Below are 7,180 nucleotides of genomic sequence, written 5' to 3'. Positions count from 1 at the left end.
CACTTGCTTAGATGACCATGTATGCAGTTACTTGTGGTGCTGGAGAACTGGTAGCTTAGTGTTGGAGAAGCAGAGAGACCTCACATGGGGAAAAACTTGCAGTGGTAAATTGTTTCTATTCTGAGCATTCCTGGGTAACACACAAGTTGAATGCATCATGCCTGAATGTGTTTCTGTTGGTAGGTAGCATTCACAATATTAACATTTAGCTGATGTTTGGTTTTAGACTCTCTGTTTTAGGAAACTGACTCAGATTTACATGTGATGAGTGTTTCTGGTGATAAAGCTGTTAACTCAAAGCCACGTTACTGACTATTTGGGTGTGTTTAGTCGTACAAACAACTTGCCTGGCACAATATTTAAAAACAGACACATGAACTGTGAACATGGAACGGGCATTTGTGTGCACGTGCAGCTTGATTTAAAGTTGGATGGGAGTTTGGAGAAGGATGGGTTAGGAAAAGTGTTTATTTCTGTGGTGGTCATTTCAAGAGGAATTAAGGGGTTGCAGCGGCGGTAGAGCGAGCACAGCCAGGCTAACAGAGCCGTCACTTTGCTGCTGCCCTTGCATTGCTCCTTGGGTGCAAAGGTGGATGCTTGCTGCCTCGTTGGCTTCCCTCCCCAAGCAGCTCTGCATGCGAGACAGCTGAACTTGCCCCCTTTTCTTGCTGAGAACTCTGACAGCAAAAAGCCCAGTTTTCTTAAACTGCTTGACCAAAATGACGCTTTCTCTCCATCTGCGAACAGGTGGGGAAAATGTGATGAGCTTCTCCCAGGTGCCTCTGATGGAGACTCTTCCACCTGCACCCCATGCTGCAGCAGCGTGACCTTGGGCAGAGCCCCTTGGTGCGGGGTTCTCTCCCCTGGCACTCCGGGTTGGAGGAGGAGAGGGTCCCCTGTTCCCAGAACAAGGTGTCCCTTGCGCTGGGTCCCAGCAGAGGGAAGCAGCAGCACACCGAGCTGCAGCCATGCAGCCCTCAGCTGCTCGGGGCTTTCAGCTTTGGTGTCATTAAAAACAAACAAAAAACCTTCCCCACAATGCCTTGCCAAGAAAAGAGGCATTTCTCTTGCTGCTTAATGATAAAGCCTTTGAGTAGTGGGGATTTGCTACCTGTAATTGCACCAGCTAATCCTACTAGCAAGCTTTGTCCTTCACCTTAGGTACTATTCTTAGTACAGTCCCTACTGGATTCTTGACAGAGCAAATGCTGAGAGTTGGTCTGTGCATTTGTAGAGATTAGTTAAATGAGTGAATTGGGAAGCATTTTCCCTCTCTTAAAGAGGCAAAACCATGCAAGAGATTGATGGAAACCCTGCTTTTCTGAGGCAGGTAAGTCAAATACTGATGGAAATGCTGAGAAAGTGGTGAAAATGCTGATGGATGAAGCCGGTAAACTGACTGCCCGAGGGAGCGGGCTGAATGACTGAAGTTTCTTGTGACTCTTGGCTCTTGTGACCTTAGTACAAATTTCTGTCTTTTGTCTTCTTGCCTTTTCTCTGTGAAGCTGGTTCTCCAGCTCACTGCTCTTTGTTTGTTCCATCAACTAATACACAATCCCTGTGCCACCCAGGCCCTGCTCTGGCGTATGTGACATCGGGGAGGGGTGATGCAGTCCGGGAGGGGATTAACGGCTGTTTGAAGAGGTGTCTGCTTCTTGGGGGGGTAATGTTACTGCTGTGTGCACTGTAGCATTATTTTCCCCAAGGCTCCAGGGACAGGTTTTGCAGAAGAGAAGCAGAATATGGCAAAGTGCCTCAACTTCGGGCTTTTGGAGCCTTGTGTACTTCAGCGTGTCTCAGTCTGGTGATGGTACAGGTCCTTTTCCAGTTGCAAACCATGTTGATGTATGTGCACCTGGCAGTTATTGCTGGATTGCTCAGCACAGAGATCTGGGGGTGTGTGTGTCCTTGCTTCAGGTTCTATCTGATCAGGAGGGAGAGAGAATCATACTAAGACAAAAATCCTGACGTTGCAACTGGTACATGACTGAGCAAGGCCAGAGAGACTGTCAGAGTGAAAAAGGCACTTCAGTCCGAGCAGTCAGATGTTTCAGTTGTCACTGAAAACAGACTCAGTTGCCTGGAACACCATCCCTTGCTCTGTGCTTGAACTAGTACGGTTCCTTACAATAATCACTCCGCTTCTGTTTCCTGTTTCTGCAAAAAGGGGAAATTTCACAGGCTGTTGTACCCACAAAATGGTTCAGGAGGAATCTGTCAGCGTTCTTGGAGCTCAGGGGCTTCTGGGAGATGATGCTTTTGGGCTGTTCAGACAGAGGCAGTGCAGGAAATTAAATGGGACCTGAGCTGCTGTGCACTGGTGGGGAGGCTAATTAGCACGTGATGTGTAGGTTGTATATTAGACCATTACCTGTGTGGTAGTCTTTCCTTATATCTTAAGATATTTTGCCCCTCTTGCCTTGACAAATCCTCAGAAGTGTTAATTGATACAGAGTGAAGGAATGATACACTTAGACCGCGATCACGTCATCATGAGTTGCATGGGTAGATGAAATGTGTCTTCATACTCGCAGGCTATGGCACGTGAGAAGTGGCTGACTCAGGCTTACGCTCCCTCAGTATGAGCCGATATTTGTTGCTTTGACTCCCGTTAACACGGGCTGTGCACTTTTACATACAGATGGTTAATCCAGCCCTGCTGAAGCGCGGCATTCCCTTTGCTAAGCTCAGGGAGCTTGTTCAAGCACATGGCGCTGTGGTTCGGAGCCTTTCACATTCACTTGCTGCTGAGGTTTCCCGACTTAGATGAGACCCGAGGTATTTCCGCAGTGGAAGGTGTGGAACAGGTTATTGAGGTTTGTCAGGTTTGCATGAAGACCTTGGGCTGCGTCTCAGCCGTGTTTTACTTTGCCTCTGAGAAACGCTCATGGCACGAGGTAAAGGGACCTTTGAGTAGGACAGGCTTTTTATACAATAAATACAGCCATGAACACAGTCACTTGTGTTGTATGTGCAATGTTTCTGTTTCTCGTTAACAGGCCACCTTGCTGCAACTAAGGTAGCTGGATCCTCTGCTCATTACAGGTGGATGGCTATAAAGTCCTCTACTTATCTACCCTTGCAGATGTACATGTACTTTGGGGAAAGCCTGAATTTTTTTCCTGTTTACCAAGAATTTTGCCATCTAAATGTTAAAGTGAGGTTTTTGAGGGGAGGCAAGTCCCATATTAGTGACTTGTGACTGACAGTTTGTGTAAGCGTTCATTAATTTGCCTCCATAGTGCTACCGTTCAGTGTAAAGGGTTGGAATAGATAGGATGTAGTTTGGAACTGAAAGGAGGTACTGAGATATATCTGTACACAATATAAGTTTTTAACTATGCATGATGCTGTGGTTAAGGAAAACTGTGAGGGTAAAATGTGAGTTAAAGGAAATTTACATTCAGATCATAGTTCCCTGGAGTGACAATTCAGTTAGTGTACTTGATTGCTGGGCTGAAGCAGAATGTCAGAAAGGTGATTCACCTTGATTTGAAGATAAAATCATCTGCCATTTACGTAGGTACTGAGTTTCAGTCCCTAATGCAGTTTCTCTGCTTAGTTTAAGCTGAACCTCTGGTGTTGGCTTTTAGCCACCGGCTCCTCTGCCGCTGTAAAGAACAAGCAGCAGCATCCAGCATTTCTCCCTGCGAAGAGCCTCCTGTCCTGTAACCGGGTTGTGTCTGAAGCAGTTTGGTTAAGCAGCAAGGACACTATCAGTGAGACCAGTTCAAGCGCTCCCCAGGAGCCAGCAGAGCCCTAAACGCTCAGCAAGAGAACCAGCTGAGCTGAAACTGCAGCAGAAGCCGCTCAGCTGCTGTTCCTGTGCTCTGGAGAGCTCTCATCAGCCGGACACATCCTTAACGAACCTGGGTAGATGGGATCGGGGGTTTGAAGTGGTGACAGCTCACGCAGGTTCGAGGCAGCTGTTTCCCGTTGTATGGCAGGGTGCCAGTCCTTCTGCTAAAAAACTGTTTAGTCATGGTGCCAGCGTGCCGGTGGGAAGCCTCGGATTGCCGGCTTCCAAATGCGTGCACTCAACAAGGTCATTCAGCTTAATCTTTCTCTTCAACTGTAAAGCGTCTCGGTTGTCTGGGAAATGACAAAAATCCCCTTTTTCCTGTTGTGGTCCTGCCCAACAATGAGTAGGAGCCATTAAATCTGCTTGGGGTCTGTCAGAATAATACCCACCCCTGCTTGGCACATCTCAAACGTTTAGTTTCAACCCTGCTTTCTAAGGGAGCTATAAGACAAACCCTAAGCTGTGGTGGTACCATAAAGCCAACCCAAAGGAACCCACAGAGCTGCCTCTCGTGCTGCAGAGCATCCCTAACCCAGCAGGCAGCAATGCGGTGTGTTGCAAGGATGTAGATCCGCTCTGGGCTGAACAGGCTGGGGGGATCGCAAAGCCCAGAATGAATGGGGGAAAGAAGTGATTTCATGCACGCAAGAGCAGAAATTCATCCAAGCTGTCCTTATGCAGCCTGGTTCCTCCAGGCCACCTTTAATCTTTCTAGTTATTGTTCCCTTTTATGTCATGTTGGGGGACATGTTAGTTTTATTCTGGCTTTTTCTGTTCCTCAGGGCCAGAGCTGCTGCTTTGTCTGCATGGCTTATCAAGACCAGCCCTGACTAACAGTGATGCTTACTGGGTGGGGGGCACTGACCTTTTGTGAAAACTTATGTGTTTGTAGCACTTCCTGAGTTAGGGATACATCAGTTGCCATTTGTGGCCACCTCAGCAAGTAATCTCTTGTTATTTCTTATATAAACCATAGAAACTATTATTATTACTTGATTTAATTTTGTGCAGGTTTTTCTTATCATGGATGGATTTAATGGGTGAAATATTTGACTTTCTCAGGTTGGTAACAGTGGAGTCATCCAGCAAGGCAGCAGGGCTGCTCTGAGCTTGTGCTGCACTGAGTTGGAATCTGTCCCTGCAGCTTTATTAAGAAAAGTAAGTGTGAACACTTGCTGATACAAAAAGCGAGGAAAAATATCTGCATTGTGTGAGTGGTGAGGAGGCTGCTGCAGTTCTGTCTCTGTAGGGCTCGTTATTAATTAGCTGTGTGCACAGTAAGTGCTTCTCTGGAGAAGGAATGAGGTGCCTCAGCCTCCCTCTGCAATCTTACCATTTGTCACAAAATTGGGGGGGAATGCATTTGGGATGGGTGGACTTAAGCTATATGGGCTGGCATGAATAAAGCCTCAGACCCTGCTGGATGGGTTTGATTGTGTGATTTCAAACCTGGGGTCCTGCACCAATGGGTTTCTGATGTCCTTGCTGCAGTACGTCTCTGTTGCCAGTTTGCTTTTTTCCAATTACTGCAGCCTCGGATGTGACTGCAAAGTTGTGGGTTACATTCCTCTGCCAGGAAAGAATCCTGCAGAAATCTTGTATTCTTCCTAAAGTGGGCTTCTTGCAGTGAAACAGATTAAACTCAGCCCTGGCATGAGTCTGCTGAAGTTGAAGTGCTCCCGTTCAGTGTATTTCAGCTTTGCTAAAATCAATGATGTTGCACAGGAAAGAAACAGGTCCTGTACTGTCACAAATTGCTGTGTCTCACCTCCCTGCAGTCTGTACCCACACTGACACCCGAGGGCTGGTGATGCTCAGTGGTACCCACACTGACATCCCGAGGGCTGGTGATGGTCAGTGGTACCCACACTGACACCCCAGGGCTGGAATGGTCAGTGGTGCCCACACTGACACCCCAGGGCTGGAATGGTCAGTGGTTCCCAGCGCTGACATCCGAGGGCTGGCTTCCCCTGTTGCCGGGCAGGCACAGGAAGAGGCGTTATTTGGGCTTGTCTGGGCTTGTTCAGGCCTGAGCCTGCCTTTGTCTTTGCGATCACAGGGATCCCAGTGGATCAAAGAGGATCTGCCTCTGCAATCTGCAGCTGTTTTGCTCTCCCTGAGAGACCCCAGCAGTGAATCTACTAAACCAGAGCCTTTCTGACCACCTCTGTCCTTCAGGTAAGTGCAGGCTGTGTGTTTGTACTTGTGCTGTCTGTATCTGCCTGTGTCCCACTCTCTGCCAGCTTTTCTGCAGAGCTTTTCTTTCTTTTCTCTCTGTAGCCCCCTTTCTTCAAGCCCTTCATACACAAATGCACATTGAAGTTGGGGATACTGGGGAGTGCCTGGTTTTTGAGGGATCCAAGAAAGTAATAGCACCCAAAACCGCAGCTCTGTGTGTGCTCATACTGTCTGAATGTGCTCAGCTGCACCCGGGAAGCTGAGAATGCTGCTGAGCAGCTTGAGTGTAGTGAGCAGTAAGTGATTCGGGTGAGTTAATTGTTTGGTTTCTACATCCAGGAGACAAGGTAACTGAGTTAGTGTGGTATTAGACACTCTGTGGTTCACTGCCATGCCTAGCATGACATAGGGGAACACAGAAGCTGGATGCTTAATCCTTTGCCAGGAGCCCGCAGCTGTCCCCCCTCCTGCTCCACTCAGCACAAACTGTCCTCTCCATCCTATTTTCCATCCTACCTCCAGTGTTGTTACCTGGTTCAACGTGTTTCCTCCACATTCCTTTTGTAATGGAAAGGATAAATAATACAGCTCAAATGCCGGTATCACCACACGGGGGACAGAGAGTCTGTTATGCTGTGTTTGACTTTCAGTCGAACCCTCTGTACGTGCCCCAAGGATGCTGGGTACAGGCAGCTCTGGTGACAATTGTCACCTTGTCAGCTCACACTGAGTTTTGTCCCGCAAAGGAAAGTTAACTGACCTATTTTTGAGTAGCTTCAGAAAGCCGAGGCATGAAAAAATATTCGAGGAGTGATGTTGTCACAGTAACATGAGGCTGAAGTCACTGCTTGAGCAACTCCATTGGTTTTGGTGGAGCAGCACGGGGGATGCTTGTTACCCATCTAAGCTATAAAACCACAAGTTTTTGGACTGACATGCTAAAGTAGATGTGGGGCTACTGATGTCTCTGACTCTGGGTTTGTGATCTATGGCTAATGTGTGCGCGTTGCTTGGTTAATGAGTCACGGGTGCTGAAGTGCGGCATACACTCCTCGGCAATCTGCAGTGCACTGGACTCTGCCCAGGCCTCTCCCAGGGCACTGAATCAGCAGAACCTGTAAATAGCCGGGTGTTCTTAGGCTGTACTGGCTGCTGCAGAGGGGAGTCAGGTCAGGAAAGGCGCAGCCTTGGATGGGGCTG

The sequence above is a fragment of the Columba livia genome, chromosome 21 (assembly GCF_036013475.1).
Source record: "Columba livia isolate bColLiv1 breed racing homer chromosome 21, bColLiv1.pat.W.v2, whole genome shotgun sequence".
In the NCBI taxonomy this organism is placed as follows: Eukaryota; Metazoa; Chordata; class Aves; order Columbiformes; family Columbidae; genus Columba; species Columba livia.
This window is presented reverse-complemented; position numbering follows the sequence as displayed.